A 13,397-nucleotide genomic window follows, 5' to 3' on the forward strand; every position below is an offset into this window, starting at 1 on the left:
ATCTCATGCACCATTAATGCACAGCAAAACTCACTGCAGTGCTGAGCAGAAGGAAAACAGGAAAGACATGGTGAGGAAAGACTGAAAAACTCATCTGTCCTTATCCCCTTTAATATATTCATAATTCCATCCTGCCATTCCTGCATTGCATCTCTACCATCTCTCTCTCAGCCATTACAAAGCATCAAGAAGAATCTTGATTACCAGTTCCATGGTGGGCAGACCACTAAATCTGAGAGTGGTTCAGTTCAGAACCTGCTGCAAAAACACACATCATAGATTTGTCTAACTTGAGCCTCCAGTTTCTCAGCCTTGCTCTACCTTTATAGTGAGGTTAAAATACCCATCTCTTTATGGGACAATTTTCTTCATGCAGGAGCTTGAGAGCTGCAATTAAATCACCATTGAACTGTTTCTTAGATGAAACAAATCCACTGAGTTCCCTATTCCCATACCTTTCAGGTGTGCTGTTCTTCAGGTTAGGAAGAGAGCTCATTTCACATCAGCCTTTTCAATTCAGATGCAACCTGGATCCAGGCTGTTTTGTCCACGAACCAGAACTGGTGTCCCTTGCTTCCTCCTAACCTCTTCACTCAGGAGACTCCTCTTTACTTCCTTCTGCCTGACCCCAAACAACATCTATTTGTGGTCTTTCACCAGTGGCCATCACAACTCACTCCATTCTCTCCTGCAGAGTATCCTGTGTGTTGCTGAGTCTCACTGACAGTCTCAGGGCAGGAAGACTGTGCCTGGTGCTGTGCTTGTAAAAGCACCAGTATGCCTGTTCTGACAGAAGGCTACTGCTAAAGGGTGTGTTTTCTCAATAAACAACACAACCTGCAAGCCCTAGATATCTGTACAACATCAAACTTACTTTTAAAAAGAACAGCAATTGCTAAATAGTCCACAGGAACTGCAAAAATAAAGAAGCCTATTTATAAATGTCATATATATATATATATATATATTCTTTTTAAGATGAGTAATGCAGTTTCTGCAGCTCCATCAAGTTCCAATCAAATCTCTACTCATTGGTTTTATTACCCTTGATTACTTTTTTAACTGTTATAATTCCTCTAAAGCTGGCTTACCCCATGCCAGACCCTCTGTAGTACAGACAACAAGCACCTACAAAGGGAGCAGACAGGCTCTAAGGAGGCAAACTTCAGCCTAGAAATGCCTAGAAATGCCATCCTGGGAGGGATGTACAGTACCATGGTAATCTTACTCATGCCCACAGGCAGTGAAACACCATTGCGCTCTCTCTTCTAATAGACATTGGTCATAGAGGAGCAGAGCAAGGAACAGAACCCAGCACACATTTTAGTGAAATCCCTTCAATTTCTTAGCAGCTAATACTTCATCTGTGAAATGTCATGTCAGAGGCTGGGAAAAGATCATATTCCTAGGCTGAAGTTGAGGCTCCCAGTGGGCAACACACAGTACTACGCATTTGCTGCCACCTCTGCACAGCCCATTTCTTGTCTGAGGTGCCAGGGATCAGCTGCAGCTGGAGCCTGGCTCTGAAAAGCCACATCTGGTTGTAGCACTGAGCACTCAGGAGCTGGGCAGATGAGACCCAGACAACTAAGGTCATACCTGTTGAATAAAGTCTGCTTTGCAGAGCACCCTCTGGAATTTTAATATGCCCCAGGATAAAAAAAAAAAAAGAGAAAAATTATCTACCCTAAAAAGCCACTGAAGCAATAGTCTTGAAATGGATCCATGTACATGACTTCTTACATTAGAGGTCTTGCTATTTCACATGTATAATTTGGAGTGAATTGACCTTTACAGTGATTCAACCTGTGATGTGCTCACATACCCTCTCAGATGCTGCTTCCTATTTAGGAGGGATTTTTACCCTTTCCCATTTTAACCTTCAGAGCGAAAACAGGTGGGTTTTTTATCTTGCTGTCATGGTTTCATCTTTGCCCTTATGTTCTTCTGGGATCTTCCTCCATGGCTAACTGCCACCCAAAAAAAAGTGTGCTTGGGTCTCAGCTCCACCAGCTCACGCTTATCTGCACAGAGGGCACAACAGGCAGCTTGGGAAGGGAGGAGGAAAACTAACATCTTAAATACTTCCGAGTAAGATTGATCAAACTCTTCTTCCAGAGCTTACACTTCTTTGTGCATTTCTGGCCTGAACCGGCCATCTTTGGCATAAGAAAGCAGTACCGAGCTGAGCACAAACAGAATCATTGCACCTTTGTTTTCTGGATGTGCTGTTACCACCCAGCCATCCCACTACTTTTCCTGAGGGAGAAGTGGCTGATAGCATCAGTTTGTTACCCAAGTCTTGAAAAACAGGGTTCAAACATTACTGCCAGCTGGACAGTGTCACTGAACAGCCTGGTGACTGGGACAATTCCTTATGTTAGGGGAATCTTTGTGAGAGACTTCCATTGTACGGTTCCACCACATCCCATTTGGACACTGCAAACCAGTACCACGAGGAAGGGAAACACAGCCCATCGCCCACCCTCCCCAGCAGCCCTGTCTTGCCTTTCACACCTCACAGACTGCCAGCTCCCTCGTGAAGGAAGGGCTTTTATTTTGTCCTTTTAGGAGGGCAAAGCTGGAGCGTTGGCAGGGCTGGTTTCGCCTCCCGGGTGAGTCACCGAGCTGCCGTGCCTCTATCAGGTGCAGTGTAAATCCAGACCAGTGCCTGTTCCTTTTCATTAAGAGCCTTGAGCTCACTGCAGGAAAGATGAAAAGGGCTGGTCATTATCCATTACATGTGACCCATTCACTTGCTGATGGGCTGGTTTTCATCTCCCTGCCCTGCCTGTAGGCAAGCATCCCCCAATACCCTAATCTGCTTTTTTTGTTCTCCACCATTTATTTTCCTAGGAGCCTTGTCAATAGTGGCTCCATTCCCTTCCCATGCCTCCCAGCGCTGTAGATTCAGAAGCCTTAAAGGGTTCCAGCTCACGGTTAACACATTCCAGAAAGTCTGACCGCTTATTATAAAGCCAGTGTAGGAAGGATTTGAGAAAAGCACGATGTAACAAGAGAGCTGGGTAAATGCAGAGCACACGCAGCCTGGAAACGCTCGAAGGTGAACGGGAAGGGGAGGCGGGGGCATTTGGTAGCCCATTAAATGAGAACTTATCATCTGATTTATGTAAATCACTTCAGATTCCTTCATTTATTAAAAATATTAAGCTGCATTACTGTTTGCCTTTGGTCCCTTAATTTGGTTGCTAATGTCTAAAACAACTGTTGAAATTAATTTGAAATTAATGTTCCTATATAATTACTTAATGAATCTCACATTCACTGCCCTTAGCTCGCAGTTGACAAAGGATCTCACCCGCCACATGTAAGAGGTTGGAATACTGACTGTGATTTTAAACGGTTGCTAAATTATAGTTTGCAAATATTTTACATTTATATCACACACTTCATCTTGAAGGATCTCACTGTGTTTGAAATGTTACATAACATTTATTCTTTAGTAAAATTCCACCACAAAAACTTTCTGGGCATCAATCTTCTTACTTCCCTGCATGCCTTGAAATTAAATCAAATTTAGCTGTATCATTATGCAAACAAAAAAATCATACCTGCATTAAAAGATTATTATTAGTGCTGTAAAGTCAGACAGTTAAAAGATAGGAAACGCTGGAATTGAGACGGTGCAATATAAGTTCCTTTTCCCATACATACGTATTCTCATAGTCTTTAATTTTATGATCACATATTTTCTTATATGTACCCCTCCCTCAGGGGACTTATTAGTCCTTGTTAGTGTTCAAGAAAAAACAGGATAAGAAAAAAATAAGGTTCAAGAAAAAGCTAGCAGGGAAGGGTAGCCATTTGTGGAGTCCTTGCTTCATTCCTTACAAAAGCTGCAAAGGTTGTAATGCATGTGCCTCCTTTTCTGGGTGGCTGACTTGGTACCCCATAAATCCTGATTGGCAGAAATGCTGAATATGCACAGCAGTAACTGAAGCTAAAGAAACATTTGAACGTGCAGAGCATTTTACATACTACCAAACCCAGTGAAAGATGAGGTCCTGGGGTCTCACACTTTAAAATAATCGTACACTTCAAAGAGGGGAAAACACTTCTCCCTCTCCCAGGGACAGTGGAAAATGTATTTGAGCAATTGCAAAACAGCCAGACCGCTGTGTTATGGAGACCCACATTTATTTGTTCCATACAGCACCATGTGGACACGGTGCAGCAGGAGGGGAACAGGACACACTGTGACCCAGCAGCAGAAAATACCTGGGGAAGCTGTTGGTGCTGTTGCACAAGCTAGAAGAGGGAGGCAGGCGCCAGGGAGGGAAACAGCAAAGGCTATTCTGAAACAAAAGACCCGAATTTAAGGCCTTCCAAACAGCCTTACTTTTGACTGCTTGCCATTTTGTGTGCTTACTTGTGACTTTGCATTTCTTCTTAGGTGTGTATGGTTTCTTAAGGATCAAGGCAAAGCACGAATGCCAAACATTGGCAGTCAGGAATGTTCCAGAGCTTTCCTCCAATTTAGCTGAACAGTGCTTTGCCTTGAGACATCCTCAGCATCTAGGTCACAGCACGTCAACCCTCCCCACTCTGCAAAACATCCCCTCGTTCGTCATGTAGAGAGCTGTAGATGTGTGCCACATAGCCTGGCATGGCTCAGAGTAAGGATACTGGCCAAAAGTTTCACAGCTTGGCCGAGGGATGGGCTAGTGAGGAGGACAGATCCCCAAACACAGGACATCATCAACCTAAATCTCCTCCCTACAACAGGGAACACAGACTACCCAGCAGCCCACACCCAGCCATCGCCATACACACACACCTCCACATGCTGTCCTACTTTCTTAACGAGAAAGTCCAACCTCTCCTCCACTCAGATCTTTGCCAAACCTCCCTCTCCTCAACACCTTCCCACCCTTGACAGGTTGCAGATCTTCCTTCCGAAATATTTGTCTTCTCTCAGTGGGTCCTCCCTCACAACCCCAAAGTATTCCTATCTCCCACGCTTCGTGCATTCCTCGGCTAACAGGGATCATTACAACACCTCCAGGAACAACCACCAAAGGAAACCTCTCCCAGCAAGGCCAATCTAAAAAACCCAGGTCTACAAGCACACAGAAATATTAGTTCCTTTTAAAGGTGAATAGCAGGTACATTAGGGTGAATTATACTGTCACATCCTGGCCAACCACCCCAACATCCTTCTTGAACACCAAAGCTGTCAAAAGTGAACCAAAATGGGCAAAAAAGTCTCTAGCTTGTCTCAAAGACAGCCATTATAAGACCATATCATCAAACTGACCTTCAAAGCAGACTGCTCTCCTTTTTTTTCCAGCTGGGGGTTCATACCACAACCCAACAGATGAAAGTTGATACTGTGAGAGTGCAGAGCCACTACTCAGCCTAGGCTTCCTTTCCAATTCTGCTTTTGTGAAGAAGACGGAAAGATAAAGATGATAATACAACTGAGGCTCAGCAAAAACAAAGCCTTCTTGAGGCAAAGATGCTTTTCCATCTCCATGGCTTCTTCCTGCTGCTTGCAATCACTGGGACAAGGCTGCTTTAGTCAGGTTTCCAGAGTCTTGTAATGGAAAGCAGCTGTCCCTATCCAGATTGCACCAGACATCTCCACAATTATTTTGTCATCTTCTTTTGGCCCATTGTGTTACTCAACTTCTCAGTACTGCTGTGTTAATAACATCAGCAATCCCAGAACTGTACTCAACATACTTTTTTCCTAAATTCCCAACACTAACCTAAGGATGTTTGTATTGCTATTTGCCACTCAATACACAGACTTTACATTTGTTATGTGTCAAAATATGAATTCCAGGACGTGTAGTCTACTGAAGTGTGCTGCATGACCCACATATCTCAATGTGAACAATTTAAATGACTAGGGCAAGCCTACTTGAAAAGCCTTCCCTTTCTTTTCCCAAGCTGCACAGAACTGGACAAACCGCCAACATCCAACACCATCTGAGACATTTAGTTTTGCAGAACCATTCAGATGGCAATGAAGTTCTGTCTTTACATAGCTATCTTCAAACAGCAGTAAGAGTCACAGTGAATCTCACATCCACCATTAAAATAGCACCACCTAACAGTCTGTGGGAGAGGACACCCTCACATATTACATTAATCAATGCCATCGTAACATAAGATACTCAGTTTAGTTAACAAGTTAAATAACTGCATGTCCATCAACTATTCCTTTATTCTGAAAGCTAACTTTAAGTAACAATTAAGTCTCTTATTTCTCTAAGTGAACTGCTAAAAAGCAAGCAGCTCAGTCAAATTCTGTAAGTATGTAACTATAGTTGCCCCTTTATTAAAAAAACCCTAATTTAATTTGGAGCCATGGCTGCCATCTCTCTCTGTCTTTGCATACACCAGCTTTAACAGGTCCTTTGGGGAGCATTCATGGAAGTGGTAATAGGTGTGGTAATTTCCACTTTCTGTTTTCTAGTTCAGAGAGTAATTGAATCCAGTCACTACTGCGATATCTTTCTGGCAAATCTTTGTTGGCCTCCATGAAATGAGTTGGAAGGCTGATTTCTGTTCTCCGCAGGCATGTTTGCGTGATACAGATGGACTGTTGTAACTGGCAAATTGGAGGCAATTTAAGCAGAGATTCCTAGGCTTAAATAAGTGCAAGAATAGAACTTTCACTTCCAGAGAAGTCTCATCTTTAACAGTCCTGAGAAATGACAGGACCAGATTGGAGAGTTTGGATTTCTTCTGTTGCAAGACACTTTGAACTCTGTTTTATTAAACCAGCACTCACATGAAATGACTAAAAAAAAAAAAAAAACAAACCAAGTCATTATGAAATTAAAGCCTCAGGCAAAACAAGCTTTATCACTCCCTAATACTGCTTTCAATCTCTGCTGCATTTTAATTGAAATACAGAAGTATTTGATTTCCTGTGACAGCAACATTCATTAGTCTTCATTCTGTTTACATGTGTTTAGCTCCCCAGGACAGCAGCCAGTGCAAGAGCATCAGCCACTGACAGACCGTAAGCACATTCCAGGCAGGTCTGTGAATTCCGCCACACAAGACATTTCAGAACGAAAATACAATGTACCAGGTGAGTAGAGGCTAAATGTATGATGAGGCTAAGATTAAAAACTTTATTTTTTATACAAAACAATAATAAATCCAAGCAGATAATGAACTAAGTGTGTCTTCTCATTTTCCATCTTTTCTTCTTTTCTCAATAAAGTCTATCCACAGTTCAGTGTTAAACCACTCCATGTTCTGCAAAAGCTATGACGTTTCCATCTTGTATCCATGTTTTTCTAATTCAGCTCTGTATAGAAGAGAGACAGATATGTTGAAACACATACACAATACTGTTAATTAAAAAATTAAATATACCACACAATATACAATAATTTTAAATAGCAATGTCATACTGCTTTTTGATTCATGCCTTAACCTTAACCTTACTTACTCTGTAATTCTTGAACTTCAGTTTTTTATCTTAAATCACTGTGACTTCTCAGTGAAAAATTCTAGTATTTGTTTTAATCACAGTTATTGCCCTCTGACCCACCATATGGCACGAAGTAGCACCTATGCGCCTGCAACATCTCCCAATTCATTAGAATAACCAAAATATTATCTTACACATATACTCAAGAATCTTGTACATTATTCTCAAGACTTCCTTAACTCAAGCAAGCTCACTATTCTATTTGACTTAACTGCATGTGCTTCCAAAACAATTGTAAGCTTTTTTTTTTGCTTTTAGAATAGTGCAGTCTGGAATTTTTATTTATGTCTTGGTGCAATACACCTTGCCGTGAACAATTCTGAGGGAAACAACTGCTTTGTTTCCTTAGTTGTGGCCAGGACAGCAAGTCAGGAACTACAACTGTTACCACTCCTGCCCTGCCACCACTTTGCTTCTCACCTGCCTCTGAACACACCAGCCAGGATGCATCCTGTTTTATCCTAGCACCTTGATACAGAAGTACAAATCTCTAAAATTATTTTGGGTCAGTTTGCACATTTAGTAGTAGGACTTTAAAAGTGGAGGACTGCAGCATTTGCTTTCTAGAGATGAAAGAAAATGCTACAACCAGGCAACACTGCAAACCACTATACGGTCACCAACACTGCAGGCTGCAACTAAGGCCAGTTACAGAAAGTTTGTCTAGATCAACTATGTCTATCAAGAATTATACTATTTCTTGAAAGTCTGTTTCACTACATGTTTTCCAATATTACCATTTAACTGCCTTTGAACCATATATTAAATAACTATACCAACAATTTCCTACTCAGAAGACACAAAAATAATTGCTCTCCCTGGAGTACAAAGGAGATCGACCCAGGAACTGTTTAAGCAGGCCGTATTACAGACAGTTTGCTCCTCATGCAACATACTGAGGGATTAATTATAAAATCTGGCTTTGTTCTGAATGCTTGAAACAATTTAAGTTATAATTATGCGTCAGTAAAGGATTACTGAAACTACAAGTGACAAGGAGGATTAAGCAACTGGTTTAGAGGTACACAAATTGCTATCACTTTTTTTAAAGCATGTAATTAACAATTACTCTGCTGTTGTTGCTCATAAACAGTATGTTCATCACATAGGAAAGAACCTTAATGTTTATACAGATCACTAATCTCCAGAAAATCTGCCCATTTGGACAAAGAACAGCAGTGCTGTTTTAAAGTACAGACATAAAAACTGTAACATACTTTGCACACCACATAGCACAAAGGGATAATCTTGGATGCCTTGCCATTAATCTTGGCAGTACAATTCAGAACTTTCACACACTCACAGAAAAGTCATTAGAAAAGGATTCACTTCATGTTAAATTGACAAAGTGTCAACTATATCTCAACTTTCCATGATCTTTGCATTGTTTGCGTTGCAGAACAAAATTCTGTCACCACAATGTCCTAAGGCATTTTCAGTAGAATTATTAAAAGATGAAATGCTGATCAGCACTTCAGAGTCTTGTAATCCCTAAATCTGGTTCTAAAAGGCTTTAAATAGAAAAGCAAAAAGTAGACCTTTCATTTATTTCCATTTCAGATCTTTATTTTTTTAAGTAAAAAAAATAAACTTTCAAACAGATTTCAAACTTTCAGATATTAACTAATTAACTCCATTTAAAGTATTTTACCTGTCTTCTAGAACAAAGTTTAAATAAAATTACCTTAACTGATTGGAGAAATCATCTTCTACATTGTCATCATCCCAGTTGTCTTCCCAGACATGTGCATCTTCATCTTCATCTAAACCAGTCCAATCTAAAGACAGAAAAACAGATCTAAATATTGTATGCTGCACTGCTTTGGTACCATGTCTTACTGACCAATTAGCTCAGCCACAGGAAAGGCAGACTTCTGGTAAATTTAACAGAGAAGCCTGGATCACATTCAAGACAGAAAGAGAGAGACAGAAAGATCTAAAACACATCTCAAAATTTCTGTAATTACAACAAATATGAAAATGTGAAAAAAAAATCATTACACACACATCATGGTTTGCAAGATTAAACATTCCTAAGAGATATTTTGCTTACTTATGAATAAACTGTAGTATCATCCTTCCAGATTTGTATTGAAACACCTTTTTCAGATTAAAAAAGTAAATATGTATCAGATGCTTTTGCCAAAACACAGACACATTGTCTGTTCCCTCAAATCAGACGCAGTCAGTCTATGGACAAATGACAAAAAACTATCTGTGATGCAGAAGCAAAGGCAAATTAAAACAAGCATCTGCAAACAGCACTTGATACCTCTAATCAGCCATTTCTGGGTTCCCAAGACAGCAGACGCTGTCTTGCCTTTGTAGGTAAACACTTTATGTCCATTTACTAACTTTATTTATATTTTTCCTACAATGAAGTAATCTGGCATATTACCCTTGACAAATTACTCATCATACACATAATGCTTCATTATTAGAAAAAAGTTAAAATCAAACAAAATAGTTTAGAAAAATAATGAAAATGAAAGGCTCAGAATCACTATGAAAACATAAGTTGGCTTACTTGATTTTTTTTTTAGTTTCTCAGTTTATTCCTACTGAAAGACACAGAGTTTTTCAAATGTTAAAAAAAAGAAGCCCCCTAATTTTGACACTTGCAAATTTTTATTTCTCAAAGTCTATTACTGTATTTAAAGAGATAACACTGTTCTTCCCCTCTCACTCTAGTAAGCCATCTGCTGCCCATGCACAGAAAGCTTTGAGGACTAAGGCCTAAAGTAACATTAAACACTGATGGAGGTATGGGGGGAGCAGGGGAGAAAGTTAGTGGGGTAAAACATCAAAAACTAATTCACTGTGAACAGCTAACTTTCTAAGAATGAAGCCTGGTCTTTGCATTTTCTCCTCCTTTTTCTAATGCTGACAGGCAACAAAATTAATATTTGAGATTCACCAGGACAGGAAAATCCATTTGTCACTGATTAAAGACACACGTGTGGAAGGCATTACAATTAAATTTCCCTACTCAAATAAATTCTATAATGGGAAAAGATGAAGGAACATAGAAATTGTGCTGTGAGAGCAAAAGTAAAAAACTAGGAAGAAAAGGTGAAGAAAAAATGCTGTATATAAAAATGCATTACTTGGACTTAGTTGTATTGCTAGTTGCTCAAAGGGAAGGGCTTATCCTTTAGAACTACCTGCAATAAGCTTTGCCCTTGCCAATTTATATTCCATTGATTTTTTTTTCAAAAAATAAACAACTTTACTGATTAACTGGATTTTTAAGAGAGAAAAAACAAAGCTCAAACAACTTAAAATTAACACAAAGTCAAACTTTTCTATCTACAAACATTCAAGTAGCTCAGACAGAAGTACAAACTTGGAAAAAAAAATCTCCCAGTAACTCATATCCAGCACAACAAACAGCAGCTTCAGTCATAGAAAATCAGCAGGGCAGACTGCAAAAAGATGCTCTAAATCACACTGAGTAAAGAGGAGTCAGAAAGGGTCATCTCATCTTCGTTGCTGGGGTGGGGAAGAGAGTGAAAGTAAAGCCTAAATTACATTCTCATCCCCGTAGGACAAGACTCTGCAGCATCTGTATATTGAAACTATTACCCCAGAATTGTAAAATACAGTTTACATTATATGCCTGTGACTAAACAAAAGTAAAAAAAGGTAGAGCATTATCTGGGATAGAAAGTATTAAGATCACTTAAGAGTCCACTACCATTAAGTATTACTAATATATACCAAAATTATAAACTTGTCATGGCTGAACTCCTTAAAAATATATTCTTATATTTTGATCACTGATTGCTTTATTTTGTACTTGGGAAACAAGAAACAATTTTTAGGATTTTAGGGCTCTTTATCCCCTGCTCTATCACTTTACATTTTTATATTCTGAAATGCACTCTACAAAAGATTCTTAAGTGACTCATTTACATGTGTTTTCATCTACTATAGTATACTTATGCTATACTTCAAAATATCCTATAAAAATTGGGCACGTCTGGTTTTGATACATTACTTGATTTCATGAATTGTTTAAGTAAATTTTTAGGTTGGAAAAGACCCCAAAAGTCTATGTATTCATCCCCTAACACAGATTTGCATTATGTAATTTCCTTTGGATAAAAACTGGGTAATACAAGTTGTTGTTAGAAAGTGGTGCTTTAATTTGAAAGAACAACAATTTGGAATGTGTTTGAGCCCAGTTATCACAGCTCTTTCCTAAATACTGGAGATAACAGACGAAGTGGTCTGAACTCTCAACATCTCAAAACTATGACCTCACTTGAGGATTCAAATGAACCCTTTTAGAGGTTCTTATTTTCTGCAAGAAAGAACATCTAGAAGCCTGATGATGGTCACTTTTTAATAAATCTCTGTTCCACCCAGAAAGCCTGCAGAGTACTTTGCTTTAGCATTCCAGCTAGAGTCAAGCAAAACTAATTTCACTTTCTGTAACACCAAGTCAGGGCTCTACCCAATTCAATGTCCGAAAGCTTCAGAGACTTCCCCTACTGTGAACAGTTAATTTACATTAAATAAGATTAACTTTTTTCTTCTTTTTAGGAAACAGAAAATATAGTCTTGTAAGTTTATTTTAGCTAATATACTAACTATGTAATGAACTTTATCATTACCCGCCAAAACATTAATTTTAGCAGAACTAAAGGGCTCAGAACACCTAAGGCTTGTAAGGCCACAGAAAAACCACATGCAATAAAGACATTAGAGAAAAAAAATCCTGACGTTACATTCATCGTGATATATATCATTTCTCACGATACACAACCTGAGACAGAATTAAGGACATAAAAAGCAAATATGCCCTAATAGGGATGTTTTCAAGACTATTTCTGTCAAGGGACACCGAGTTGTTTTATTGAACTTAACTTCCGTATTAAGTATATCCGTACCTATTAAAAGCAAACTAGCATATACATATCTGTGCTTCAATAGGTAAGGAGACTAAGAGTAACTACAGAGCGCAGTATTTCATTTTCACATATTTTTCCAACTTACTCTCAGTTTCTAGCCCTCATCCCTCCTTTGCCCTGCGATTCTCATCTCCAGTGTCAAAAAGCAGTAAATTTCTCCCGCACTTGTTCCCAGCCCTCTCGCACAATGACACAGCACTTCCAACGGGATGTGCCCAGCGCCGTGACAGCGGCACAGAGCCGGGCACGGGCACCGCGATCGCGCTCGATCGCGGCTCTGGCGGCGCCGCAGCCCCTGCCCGGCCGGGGGCTGGGTAGGGACCCGCGGGGCACAGGGGAAGCTTCCGCGGAGCTCAGCCGGGCCCTGCGGATCGGCAGCAGGGCGCTGCCCCGAGGAGCGGCCGCGGGGTCCCGCGGGCAGGGCCGGCGCACACGGCGCCCCAGCCCCTCCGCCGCTCCCGCCCGCCGCGTCCTGCCCGCCCCGGCCGGCCCAGGCCGCCGCGGTCCCGCCTGCAGGCCGCGGCCTGTCGCGTCCTGGCGTCCCGTCCCGTGCCGCCCCCGCCCGGCACCTTCAGCCGGGAACTCCTCAAACTCGTCGTCCTCCTCCAGGAGCCCCAGATCCACCGGCTGCTTCTTCTCCGACATGCTGGGCCCGCACCGCGCCCCGCCGCCCCCGAGCCTGCTGGGATCCCGCGGCCGCCGCCGCGCCTGCGCCGCTGCCGGGCCCCGGCTCCGGCCCGCGCCTGCGCCCTGCGGATCGCGGCCCTGTCGGCCCCGCCCGCCGCTCCCGGCCCGGCGCGGCCCCGGCCGGGGCTCAGGTGCGCCCGCGGGCGCTGCTGCTGCTTCTGGTGATGCTGCTGCTGCTCTCTGCAGTGCTGTGGGGAGAGCAAAGTCGTTCCCTGCACCGTCAGACCAAACTGCACAGGCCGCTGCCGCTACTGAGCGCCTCTGTTCTCGACACTCTTTCATTATTGGTTTATATGCAGGCAAAGCCTATCGAGTAT

The 13,397-nt window shown here is 41.5% G+C and overlaps 1 long non-coding RNA gene across 1 annotated transcript; it reads right to left on the minus strand.

The window, feature by feature from the left end:
* Positions 1 to 7,087: 7,087 nt before the first annotated feature.
* Positions 7,088 to 13,116, minus strand: LOC128797683 (uncharacterized). Its single transcript, XR_008434207.1, has 3 exons — positions 12,963 to 13,116; positions 9,162 to 9,255; positions 7,088 to 7,291 (listed from the first exon to the last, which is right to left on the minus strand). It is a non-coding gene; the product is annotated as an uncharacterized LOC128797683 (long non-coding RNA).
* Between the last annotated feature and the right edge of the window lie 281 nt (positions 13,117 to 13,397).

Source organism: Vidua chalybeata, chromosome 1, assembly GCF_026979565.1.
Source record: "Vidua chalybeata isolate OUT-0048 chromosome 1, bVidCha1 merged haplotype, whole genome shotgun sequence".
Taxonomy (NCBI): domain Eukaryota; kingdom Metazoa; phylum Chordata; class Aves; order Passeriformes; family Viduidae; genus Vidua; species Vidua chalybeata.